The sequence below is a fragment of the Rhineura floridana genome, chromosome 2 (genome assembly GCF_030035675.1).
Source record: "Rhineura floridana isolate rRhiFlo1 chromosome 2, rRhiFlo1.hap2, whole genome shotgun sequence".
In the NCBI taxonomy this organism is placed as follows: domain Eukaryota; kingdom Metazoa; phylum Chordata; class Lepidosauria; order Squamata; family Rhineuridae; genus Rhineura; species Rhineura floridana.
This window is the reverse complement of record NC_084481.1, coordinates 88320625-88333640: the sequence shown is the minus strand read 5'-3', so window position 1 is coordinate 88333640 and position 13016 is coordinate 88320625. Positions and strand designations below refer to the sequence as shown.

Genomic DNA, 13016 nt, shown 5'->3' with positions numbered 1-13016 from the left:
TATGTTTAAGATTCAACCTAAGAAGGATGAATACAGTGATGTTTCCTTTAGTTGTTGGCAGATACGTTTGTCAATAAAAATATGAAGGAAATGGAATTTTATATTACTGGAGAGAGAGTGTGTGGGTATCACACACTATCTTCTGAAGGCTGGAGATATATATGAAAGTTAAAATGTGAAACAATGGGAAGAAGGATTATATTTTTCTTTTAAGGTGGCACTGATTGCTTAACAGTTGCTTTAACTTTTAATACTGAAGATACATGGCTTCTGTGCTGATATGGTCTTCAAGGCAAACTTGAATGCTGCTTCTCTATAAAGTAGACTCTGAAAACAATACGGCAACAGTTTGCTGAAGAAGGAATTATGTTTCATAGATATTATACAGCCATGAGAGTGGCTGTATTCTATAGCCAGCGTGGATTTTTCACATTCCACAATGTTAAATTGAAAATACCCCACATGCCATTCTGATCCTTCCCATAAGTTCATCTCAAAACAAAACCTTACAAAACTTATAGTCCTGAACTCAGAAACGCTTGCTTAACAACCCTGTCAATTTTCATGGTGATAAACAAAAGAGTCAGAAAGAATTGAGAGTTCAAAGACTAAAGAGGGGAAAAAAACCAGACCGCTTTTGGATTTTTTTCTCTGGAAGTACTCATAATCTGTTGAAATTCATTAAAAATCAGCCATGTTCACAGAGGACCTGTAACCCTGTTACTGACCTTGCCTCATACTCTGACCTTCATCTTCTGCAGTTTAAAAGTTTAAAAAATGCCTGGCTGATTTTTAATTAATTTAATAAATCTTGCATTGAACTGAATGATAATGTCAGGCATGCTCAGTAAGAACCAACTGTCTGTGTTCTAAAAGCCAGACTCACAGCTGCTTGGCTTGTCTAATCAGGGGGCCACACCCACACCAGACTTTGATTTCACATGAGACAGTCATGGCTTCCCTCAGAGAATCCTAGGAAGCATAGTTTGTGAAGGGTGCTGAGAGGAGACTGCTATTCTCCTGACAGAGGTCCAGCGGCCAGAGTGGTTTAACAGTCAGCCACTCTGATTGAAAGTCTATGAGGGGAACAGGGCATCTCCTAGCACCTTTCACTAACTACATTTCCCAGGATTCTTTGGGAGAAACCATGACTGTCTAAAGAGAAATAAGGTGTGGTGTGGATGTGGCCGGGGACAGCTTTGGTTTAAATTTGGATGGGAGGCTACATGTGCCTGCTGTAGAATAAAAAAAGTGGGGGAAACCCTGAAAAGCAATGATATTGTTTACAATATTTTCCTTTTGGAAAGGAAAGGGGCTTCCTCTCTGCCCAAGGCTCACCAATCTCCTCCCCTCCCCCTCCTCCTACCATTCCTGCCCCTCCCCCAGGTCAGTGTTGGACTACGACCTGGTAGACCAGGGTTCGAATCCCCACACAGCCATAAAGCTCACTGGGTGACCTTGGGCCAGTCATTGCCTCTTAGCCTCAGAGGAAGGCAATGGTAAACTCCCTCTGAATACCATTTACCATGAAAACCCTATTCATAGGGTCACCATAAGTCAGGATCAACTTGAAGGCAGTTCATTTCCATGTTCAAACATGATTGCACAGAAATAAATCTCACTGAACTCTAAAAGTATGCAACTGACCAAACCCACCCTCCCTTCTCCTCCCTCCTTCCCCCTCCAATCCCCTCCTTCCCCCTCCAATCCCCTCCTCTCCCCCTCCCCATGGTAAGTTTTACCTATCTTATGCATGATTGCATGGGAGTAAATACCATTTAACTCAATAAACATGCAAATGATCAAAACTGCCCTCCAATCCCCTCCTTCCCCCTCCCCTCCCCCTCCTTTCGCTCCCCTCTCCCCTCCCTTTTTCCTTCTCTCTCCCCTCCTCTCCCCTTGCTCCTCCCCCGTGGTCAGTTTTACCTATTTTCACCATGATTACATAGGAGTAAATCCCATTGAAACCAATAAGCATGCAAATGATCAGACCTGCCTTTACCCTCCTCCCCCTCTCCTTCCCCTTCCTCCTCCCCTCCCCTCTTCCTTCTTCCTCCTTCCCTGCCCATTCCAGCCCTCCCTCCCTCCCTCCTCCTGGTGAGTTTTACCTATGCTAAGCATGATTGCATGGGAGTAAATCCCACTGATAGGTACAAGCTACTGAGACTGAATCTGTTGAAATTTTGACAAAATTTGTCAACAAATATGGAAAACTAAACAATGGCTCACAGACTGGAAGCGTTCAATATATATCCCAATTCCAAAGAAGGGATCCCAGGGAATGCTGTAATTATCGAACTATTTCCTCAATATCCCATGCAAGTAATGCTCAAGATTCTACAACAAAAGCTCTTACCATATATGGAGCGAGAAATGCCAGACGTACAAGCTGGATTTAGAAAGGGAAGACGCACCAGAGATCATATCGCAAACATACGTTGGATAATGGAATGGACCACGGTATTTCAGAACAAAATCACCCTGTTCTTTATAGATTACAGCAAAACTGTTGACTGTGTAGATCATGAAAAACTATGGAATGCTTTAAAAGAAATGGGGGTGCCATAGCATCTGATTGTCCTGATGCACAACCTATACTCTGGACAAGAGGCTACGTAAGGACAGAATATGGAGAAATTGATTGGTTCCCAATAGGAAAAGCTGTGAGACAGGGGTGTATTTTATCACCCTATTTGTTTAATTTGTACACAGAACGAACACAGAAAGCGGGATTGGACCAAGATGAAGGAGGTTTGAAAATTGGAGGGAGAAATATCAATAATTTAAGATATGCAGACGATACCATACTACTAGCAGAAACCAGTAATGATTTGAAACGAATGCTGATGAAAGTTAAAGAGGAAAGCACAAAAGCAGGACTACAGATGAACGTCACAAAGACTAAAGTAATGACAACCAAAGATTTATGTAACTTTAAAGTAACATTGAACTTGTCATGTATTATCAATACCTTGGCACAGTCATTAACCAAAATGGAGACAATAATCAAGAAATCAGAAGGCTAGGACTGGGGAGGGCAGCTATGAGAGAACTAGAAAAGGTCCTCAAATGCAAAGATGTGTCACTGAACACCAAAGTCAGGATCATTCAGACCATGGTATTCCCGATCTCTATGTATGGATGTGAAAGTTGGACAGAAAAAAGCGGATAAGAGAAAAATCAACTCATTTGAAATGTGGTGTTGGAGAAGAGCTTTGTGCACATCATGGACTGCGAAAAAGTCAAATAATTGAGTGTTAGAACAAATTAAACCAGAACTGTCCCGCTGTTTTATCTTTTGCAAATTGAGACACTCCTGATGTCCACTGGAGACTATTCTGCAGAATAGTCAGTGCCATTATTCCACAGTTATTTTTGGAGCTTTTTTAGCGTAAATTTTGCAAAGTGTTGCTGTACTTCACATGTTCACAGAAATAGAAGCAAAAGAAAATGATTTACTACAGTATAGAAAGCTTCACTAAAATTGCAAAAGAAATCAGACATATTTAATGTGACTATCTGAACTATGTCAACTGTTTTAATAATGTTGCTTTCTCCCTGCTAAAACAAGATCAGCACAGCACATGTCTTGTTTCTATTATTTGGGCTGATTGCAGGTGTTGCCACCACTCACCAAATGCTCAGAGGCACATGTTACCAAATTCTTCCAAGCTATACAGGAAGTGGATTGGACTGTGAAAGACCAACCCAAATTGTGTTTGCATTTTGACAAATTTGTCGGACAGTCTAATATCTCAGAGAAGAGGTCAGGTCTCCTACTTCCCTGGTGCATTCAGTATAGCTGCCCAATTTCCCTGCTTTTAAAAGTTTGATAGAAATATCTGTTGGCTATAGGTACATTCTTAAACCACAAGGTTTTTTTGCCTATTAGTGAATATATATTTTACACCAGGAGTGCTCGACAGCTAGTAAGCAAAATGATTCTCTAGAAGGCCACCTGCATGTGGAGCATGCAAAAAAGCTGAATAGGAAGCACCAGAACCATCCTGCAATCTTCTTCTGTCCATTCCCTCCATACTTAAAAGCTATAAATAGGTGCAACGTGAACAGTCCTAGTAATTGAGGCTTCCCTAAGAGACTGTCATTGGTTCATGGAAATGTCAATGCCTAATTTAGAAAATCAATTTGACACAGGATCACAGGCTTAAAACAGTTTTTTTTGCTTGGTGCATTGCAATTCTCATGCCCAATGCTGGAAAAATAAGGCATTTTGACTGTGTCTTCCCCACTCCAGCAACCAGGAACAAGCTTATTGTAGAGGCCATTGGTAAAGAAGGAACTTACTATGGTTCCCAATGAGACATAAAAGTAACATTATTAGAAACAAAACTAGATTGTTGAGTGGATATGGATCCAAGAGCTAAAATTCCTCTTCCTAAGAAGCTTAACCTCTATTCCAGCAATAGTTCTTCAATTAGCATTCTAAATCTTGTATTCAATATTTCTTAATTACAAAAAGGACCTCAGATCATTCCCCGTGGGCGTTGCTTGCCCAATCTTAATATCCCACCAAGGAAAGTGGTTGTAAAATTGCTCCTGATTTTTGGAAGTTTTTCCAATAACAAAGTGAGGAACCTACAGTTGTTCACATGGGTGGCAAGGAAGAAAGAGAAGAGATGGCACCACTGGCTCAGCATTTCCACCCACAGCTGGTATGCAACCCTCAACAGATTACTCCAATAGGAATGGGGCTTTTGACATAAAAAGTTCTCCCTCCGCTCCCCCCCTCCCCTATAACCTGCAAATGTTTAAAATCCGCTACTTGCAGCTGTAGGTAATAATGATGTTCCATCTTCTTGGCACTTGAAATTCTGCTGTCTCCCTTTTCCTTGTTTACAGTTTGCTTTTTTCCTCTCCTAGGAAATGGAAGTTTTGTATTTCTTACATGGTTCTTGCTCCTGAATGTTGAACAGTAGTCAAAATGAAGAAATCTCATTGATTGCTTGTGGCCCTACTGCCACAGTGTAGAAGCCATGTTGCATTTTAATTACAAGGAAATGATTGACTAACACAAGCCTGTGAGTGCCTAATCAGATTTAGGTTTCTACCTCTAGCAATTCACTCACTAGGAAATCAGTCATGTAGAGTTAATGAGCCCCAATTTGAAACCCAGTAATTGGTGGATTTGTTTTCTCTAGATTTAAAAGAAGAGTAACCATCTAGCTTAACTTCAGCTCTAGTACACAGGGTGCTAGCTATACTTGGATGATTAAGAAAGCATGGTCATATTAATAGTACATAAAGCGAATATGGCAAAGATAAATAGAAATCTGCTGTAATAAAAGTCTCCAAGCCTAACAATGTAAGAATATAAAAAGAGCTCTGCTGGATCACACCATCTATCACCTTGTTTCCTGCAGTGGCTAACATGAAGCCCAGAATCTGGAGATGAAGGCAACAGGCATCTCCTGCTGTTGTTCCCCATCAGCTGGCTCTCAGAGGCATGGTGCCTCTGATCCTGAAGGTAACATAAATAGCTATCATGACTAGTAGGTATTGATAGTCTGATCCTCCATGAGTTTGTTTCACCCCTTTTACACTCACTTCAACCAATACCCATTGCTACATCTTGCAGAAGTGAAGTCCATAAATTAAGCATTATGTGAAGTACATTAATTGACATATACTCCCACCTTTTCAAACAGATTAAGGAGATTACAATTTAAGCAGTGGTCTTCCAAAATGTGATCATGTCTGTGACAAGGTGTAATTTATTGCCAGAGGGTGTTTGCTTAGGCACTCTGAAGGTTTCAGAAACCTTTTCTAGGTTTTCCCCATTCATAATTCAGAGAGAGCATATTATCACTTTCCTTTTTAAAAAGTAGTAGTGAACACCCCTGCCCCCTTGGGGATGGTGAAGTGGGTCATACTCACTGTTCTTTTTCCCCACTAATGATGACATGCACAGCAGGCTACACGCTGTCACTTGCTTAAGCAGTTAGAAGTATACATACTTTAATTTTATAGGGAATTACCTGTTTCTGCTATCTCTTTATATCCAGACCATATCTGCTATTTCTGCTCACTTTGGTTTTCACAGATGAACTTTAAATTCAAAAGTAAACATAGCTCTCTTTAGACATTCAGAATTCTAAAATAATTATGTCAGGTCCTATGAGAAGACTAGTGTGCTTGCTCCATCACCTTCACCATTTTTGTTGCCTTTCATGAGGTAGATAATGACTTTCTGAAACCGGCAGCCTGCTCTGCTTGTGTAACTCTTGGTGTGTTTTTGAACCCTGATTTTCAAGAGCAACTTGGTACAAATATCAGCATGATTACACTCTGGAATACGCTGTTCAGTTTCTGAGTATGACTTTCTTTGTCAAAATGGGGAAGATTCAATTGCCTGGAATAGTTAGCATGGGGTAAGTCCTGTGAGTATTACCTGAAAAAGAGAAAGAAAGAGAGAGAGAGAGAGAGAGAGAGAGAGAGAGAGAGAGAGAGAGAGAGTATAGCAGGATAACACAGACATATCCAACCTCCATGCATGCAGTATACTATCTATCAGTTGTAGGGTTGCCAGGTCCATGGCCTGAGACTGATCCTGTATCTTTAGAAGAAGAGAAAGTCAGCCAAGTGCAGGCCAGGCCTAGCAACCAAGAGGTCTTCTGTATCTTTAAAAGTTGTGCAGGGGGAAGGGAGAATTCCACCTTGTGGTTTTCCCCATTACAGTGTTGCAAGAACACTTGCACTTGGCTGACTTTCTCTTCTCCTAAAGATACAGGATCAGTCTCAGGCCCTGAGCCTGGCAACCCTTCATTGAACCCATATGCTGTAGTCATTAGAATGCCTGACTAGGACTGGGGAGACCAGGTTGAAATTTTTACCTCTAGCAGACCACATTGGATGATCTTGGGCTTATCACTCTTGTGTCACACTCTTGATGATGGCTGAAGAACAGTTGTTGCGTTTCCAAATTATGCTCAAAGTTGCTAACAAAAACAGTAAACAAATTCATTCTCTCTCTCTCTCTTGTCTATATATGTACAAAAAAAAACAAATGTATCCAATGTGTTTGATAAAATTCTATATCCACATTGACAAGGTAACATAAATATTCAAATTAACATTTTACTAAACATATGACAAACGTTCCAGACTTCATCAGGAGCAGAATAAACCTTTTCAGATGGAGCTGGTCAAGGTCCTAACATCCCAGACCAGGTAGAAGTGAGCCAATCAGGGACCAGGTTTTCCAGGGTTTATAGATGGATAGACTTAAAGCTAGCATACCTCACAGAAATGTTGTGAGAATAAAAATGGAAGAACCATAAGCTCTTTGGAGGCAGGATGGGATATAAAAATATTAAATGGTTTACAAATGCAAAAATATATAATAAACTAAGAACGCAGCCTTGTTACTAAGGTAACCAAAGTGATTAGCATGCAAAAACTTTACTTGCCTGCTACTCAAAAGAAGAGGCCCTGTTATGAATAAAAAGCAGGCTAGGCATTTTTATTTTTTTAGCAGACCAGAAATGTAGTGGGCTGGCAAAGGGGAAAATGTGTGTGCTTCTAAATACCAGTTGCTGGAAATCGGAGGAGGGGAAAGTGCGGTTGTGCTCAGGTCTTGTTTGTTTTTCCATAGGCATCAGGTTGGCCACTGTGAGGACAGGATGCTGGAACAGATGGGGCATTGGCCTGATCCAACAGACTCTTATTATGTTCTAAACTGTGCTCCTAGAGGTCTATGGGAAGCTCACAAGCAGGACCTGAAGGCAATAGCAATCTCCCATGTGGTTGCTGATTGATAGGGTCGCCATAAGTCGTAATTGACTTGAAGGCACATAACAACAACAAATGTTGTTCTCTATATGTATTCAATGTTAGTCATACTCGGAGAAATCCTATTGAAAGTAATGGATATCACTCATTAATATAAGTAGCTTTGTTCTCAGTAGAACTTAGTTTGATGCAACCTTTTGTCTCCTGTGATTGGGGGGGAGTTGTAATAGCAGCCCTAGATGCTGATGTGGCAGCCCTCAAAAGAAAACCTTGCATTTTGTAGGCAAAAGGAACGCAAACAGTGGGTGGGTGAGTGAAAAGAAGAGACTAATTGCCTGCCTAATCTAATATTCCTGCAATGCCACTTGCTGAGCTAGTTTGATACTGTGGCACAGCCTAAGGGCTGTTGGAAGCTGTCCTCTTAATTATCAGAGAAACCTCCAGAAAGTGAATTGAGGCCTTCATAAAGGTGACAGGTGCACAGTTGGACAGTGCTTCATCTCTTCTGACAGCCCTCTTCACTGGAAAGAAGCAGCAGCACAGGATCAGGCTACAACTATTCCTATCTAAAACACACACCTGTTAGTTCAAATGGTGGGAAACATACTATTTGACAATGTAGTTCAGAAAGGATTTGTATACGCCTGGTTTACCCATGCCATGCTCAGATGGATTTGCAAGTGAAGGGGCGAAATAAGACAAGGACACATCAGCTTGGGTTGAACAAGGGCCACTTTATTAAACTATACAAAAACACCTTTTAAAGTGACCTGCAGAGGGAAACCTAGGTGCGGAACTATCTATAAGCAAGCATCTTGCCATACAGCTCACGGGCGACTAGCCCCTGCTTGGGACAAGGGCAAGCCCCATCTGCTTACCCCTTCCGCCAGCCACACCCAGTAGGTGAGTAGGGGGGCCTTCTCAGGTCACCACCCCCCGGGGCCGCACAACCCTCGGGTGGATGAGTTAAGTTGGCCCCAAAAGCAGCCCATATCCTGCCCTCAAGCCGCAAAGCTCTGACAGACAGGCCTCTGGAACCGCCAATCACCTCCAAAGGTGCCTAAGGGGGCCACCGAGCTGTCCTTACCTATTTCCCTTTCCGCACCTTCCCGCCACAAAAAGGGGACAAATCTCTATTTAGTCCCCTTTTACCCATTGCCGAGAAGCACCTCTCGCAGACACCTCTGCAGGTCTGCCAAAAAGACGTTACCTGCGTCAGACAGGTGAACGCCATTGGCCCTGTACAGTTCACCCATCCAATGCCGAATGCAGGGTGTGAAATAGCCAACCCCCCCTGCCCCAGAATAGCCAACCGAATTTGCCGGTTGACCTTCTTTCGTGCTTGGTCCATCCCTATCGGGCTCCAGACACCACGCCAAACCCTTCGCGGGAGTATGTCTGACCAAAGCAGACGTACCCAAGGCCGATGTTGCCTTATTAACTGCATGCCATGCATGCCTGCCAAACTGAGGGCCATGCCCTTTCGTTGCAACTGAGGGCCATGCCCTTATGTAACCGAGGCCATCATTGCCTCCTGAACTGCATGTCCACACATGCCTGCCAAACTGAGGGCCATGCCCTTCCGTTGCCTCCTGAACTGCATGTCCGCACATGCCTGCCAAACTGAGGGCCATGCCCTTCCGTTGCCTCGCCAACTGCATGTCTGCACATGCCTGCCAAACTGAGGGCCATGCCCTTAAGTAACCGAGGCCATCGTTGGCTCCTGAACTGCATGTCCAGACATGCCTGCCAAACTGAGGCCCATGCCCTTAAGTAACCGAGGCCATCGTTGCCTCGTGAACTGCATGTCTGCCCATGCCTGCCAAACTGAGGCCCATGCCCTTCCATTGCCTCCTGAACTGCATGTCTGCCCATGCCTGCCAAACTCAGGGCCATGCCCTTCCATTGCCTCCTGAACTGCATGTCTGCCCATGCCTGCCAAACTGAGGCCCATGCCCTTCCGTTGCCTCCTGAACTGCATGTCTGCCCATGCCTGCCAAACTGAGGGCCATGCCCTTCCGTTGCCTCCTGAACTGCATGTCCGCACATGCCTGCCAAACTGAGGGCCATGCCCTTCCGTTGCCTCGCCAACTACATGTCCGCACATGCCTGCCAGACTGAGGGCCATGCCCTTAAGTAACCGAGGCCATTGTTGCCTCCTGAACTGCATGTCCACACATGCCTGCCAAACTGAGGCCCATGCCCTTAAGTAACCGAGGCCATCGTTGCCTCCTGAACTGCATGTCCACACATGCCTGCCAAACTGAGGCCCATGCCCTTCCGTTGCCTCCTGAACTGCATGTCTGCCCATGCCTGCCAAACTGAGGCCCATGCCCTTCCGTTGCCTCCTGAACTGCATGTCTGCCCATACCTGCCAAACTGAGGGCCATGCCCTTCTGTTGCCTCGCCAACTGCATGTCGGCACATGCCTGCCAAACTGAGGACCTTGCCCTTAGGTAACCGAGGCCATCGTTGCGTCTCGAACTGCATGTCTGCACATGCCCGCCACCTGAGGGCCTTGCGTCAAATACTGAGGTCATTCCCAACTCGGGGAATGACCACCACATGCGGAGATGTCTGCACTGAACCAAGCTGGAACAAAGTGGGTAGGAGCCCGTCCCGAAGTATTCCTCGCCAGCCAAGCCACCACACTGCAGCCCATTGACTGAGGCCTAACTGTAAGCCCAGGATAGGGTGTGCAGCTGCTCCATCCCTGTCCAGCAACATTGCCAGTCCATCAATGTTATACAGGTACAACTCCCTTCCATGGAGACATCTGATTGCTGGAGGGCCCGTCGAGACAAATCTCCCTTGGATCCGGCCACCACCTCACCTATCCTAAAAGCTCCAAAAACCAGCATAAGGGCTGCCGCCTGGAATAGTCTGGCTTCATAGCTTGAGGAGCATACTGTTTTTCACTGGCCCACCATACTCAATAAAATGTTCCGTGAGAAAGGGCAACAGGGATCGAGGGTGGCAGGGTGTTCTCTAGCCCACCCAGCTAACATACGGCAGACTCTAAAGTCCCTGGAATAAGTGGAAAAATCATCAGCCTTTACCTCTAAGTGCTTGGACTGAGAGGCCCAGTCTCCAGCCATTCACTAGGCAATCCCAGCAGGTGACTCACTGAATAGGCCACTCTGGTGCATAGCCCTTGCCGGCCCAGAAGTCCTGGGAAAAACCCCTCCTGCATTCTGATAGCTGTTGAGCATGCTGGGGCGACAGACCGGCTTATGGCCATCTTTGACTCTGCTCCCCAATCTCCCAATGTGCGGTTGCACAGCACAGCTGAACCGCTCCACCTGAGTCTACTTTACCATGTCCCAAAAGAAAACATTAAAATCTGGGCACTAGAGAACAAAGGAACAGACAAGGGCCATAACCCTACCTAAAATGGACAGGAGAGTTCCCAAGCCTCACTGCCTATAAGTCCAAGCCTGCAGCCAGCACAAAAACCCCGATGCATCCACGGACTTCCAGTTCTACCTCCCAGCCCTACCTAGAGATGCTATGGACGTTCAGCCTGCAGTTCAGAGGCTCTAGCCCTGAGCTATGTCACATAATTCTACAGCAAGTTAGTTAGTTCTTCCCCAGGAGTGTGGGAAAACTAGACCAAATGATTTGGGCAAGAATATAAAATGTAACCTGCAGTTTGGCTCTAATTTCTTGATCAATATTTGATCACAACAAGCATTAAATTATTATACAGCCACAAACCTGAACCTGTAGTAAGGCTGTGGAAGCCCTGCTATGACCTCATAAACCACCGGAAAAGACCTCTAATACCTGGAAGGCAGACAAGAAACACTTTCTTGGCCTAACTGTCATGAAACCCTTACTGACTGACCACATGAGTATGATTGGTGGTGAATTAGGTGGTATGCCCAGGAAGGTTAACACCGGGCAGGATGGTCCATTGACACAGCCATTAAGATGAACCAGTTACATAGCCATTCCATAATCTGTGACATCAGGTGTTAACATGCATCCAAATTTTTTTTTTTACCCTCTCATCCCGACAGCCCCTGCAAGGAAGGAGCTGAAATGCTCCATGCAAGAATAGAGCAGCCTATATGTAATGCTCTACCTCATAGAATTGACTGAAAAGGCAAAAACCCAGCAGCTATAAATCCCCTTGTATCCCCACAGTAGATGAAAAAACAGATTAGATGTCATACTTTCCCATAGGCAGTGCATTAACTAACTGGTAGGAAGCCATTACTGATTGCCATTGTGTCTATGCCCAAGACAAATTTAAGAGTGCTGTCCCTTAAGGCAAGCCCTGAGACTACAATATGGGATCCAGAAACTGAAAGAAAACCCCATAACAAAACAAACCTCCCCAGGAACTGGGCAGTCTGCAAGCAAGGTCCCAGTACCTCGAGCTTAACAGGGGAGGAACGCTTTCCTTGAGCAGCTACTGCTGGGTGCTTCTCCTCACTGCTGTGAGGGCCACTGGCCTCATATTTCCCTGTTTCACATAAAGAAAGGAAATAATTTATGAGTAAGCACACTTTCCCAGCCACCATTTTAGTGCAGCTAACCCAGTTCCCCAAAGCACAGATACTGGAGATATGGCGCTGCCACCCATATTTGGCCCACTGCAGCGGCCTCCCCCTTGTAGGCTTCCAAACACCTATCATAATAGATGTCCAAAATGCAAAATTAACATCCTATATCCCTTTCTAGTAAATGATATCATAAATCCAAGAGCAGCAGATGCTGAGGATGTGTTGCTGTCACCAATATGTGGCTGCACTATAGCAGGTTTTCCAACACATATCAAAATAGATGAGCCAATGCAACAGTTGCACACTATATGTAATTCCAGGTAATGATATCAGAAGTCCTAACTAAAATGTAATTTCAGGTAATGATGTTTCGTTGTTGGTGCCACAATCCTCAGTAAAGGGGGGAAGAGTCTGCCTGGACCTTAAAAGGCAGCCCTATGTCAATAAGAGTCTAAGATCCTGTAATATGAGGGATCTCTATTAGGCAAATCGGGCTTTCCTCTTTATTCCTATTCCCCAATCAATATGATTACCATCTGCTAAACTTTCCATTCCTAACTAAATTCAGGTAAATGCCTCTTCTGTCTCAGAGTGAACAAATAGCCTGAAATTAACACTTGGAATGCAAAAGGATCGCTCACTTAAGATACAGCGATTTACACATTTTCTAGCAAACTGTTATCTCCGCCCTTATTATCATATAACTATGAAAGGCCCAAAGGCTAAAAAGGCTCACTAGGCCCCACCAATATACTA

At 44.3% G+C, this 13016-nt stretch overlaps 1 protein-coding gene across 15 annotated transcripts in view; it reads left to right on the top strand.

The window, feature by feature from the left end:
* The window catches only part of BIN1 (bridging integrator 1), a 152150-nt gene that overhangs the window by 49939 nt on the left and 89195 nt on the right, over positions 1-13016 (top strand). The gene's annotated exons all lie outside the window — the stretch shown is intronic.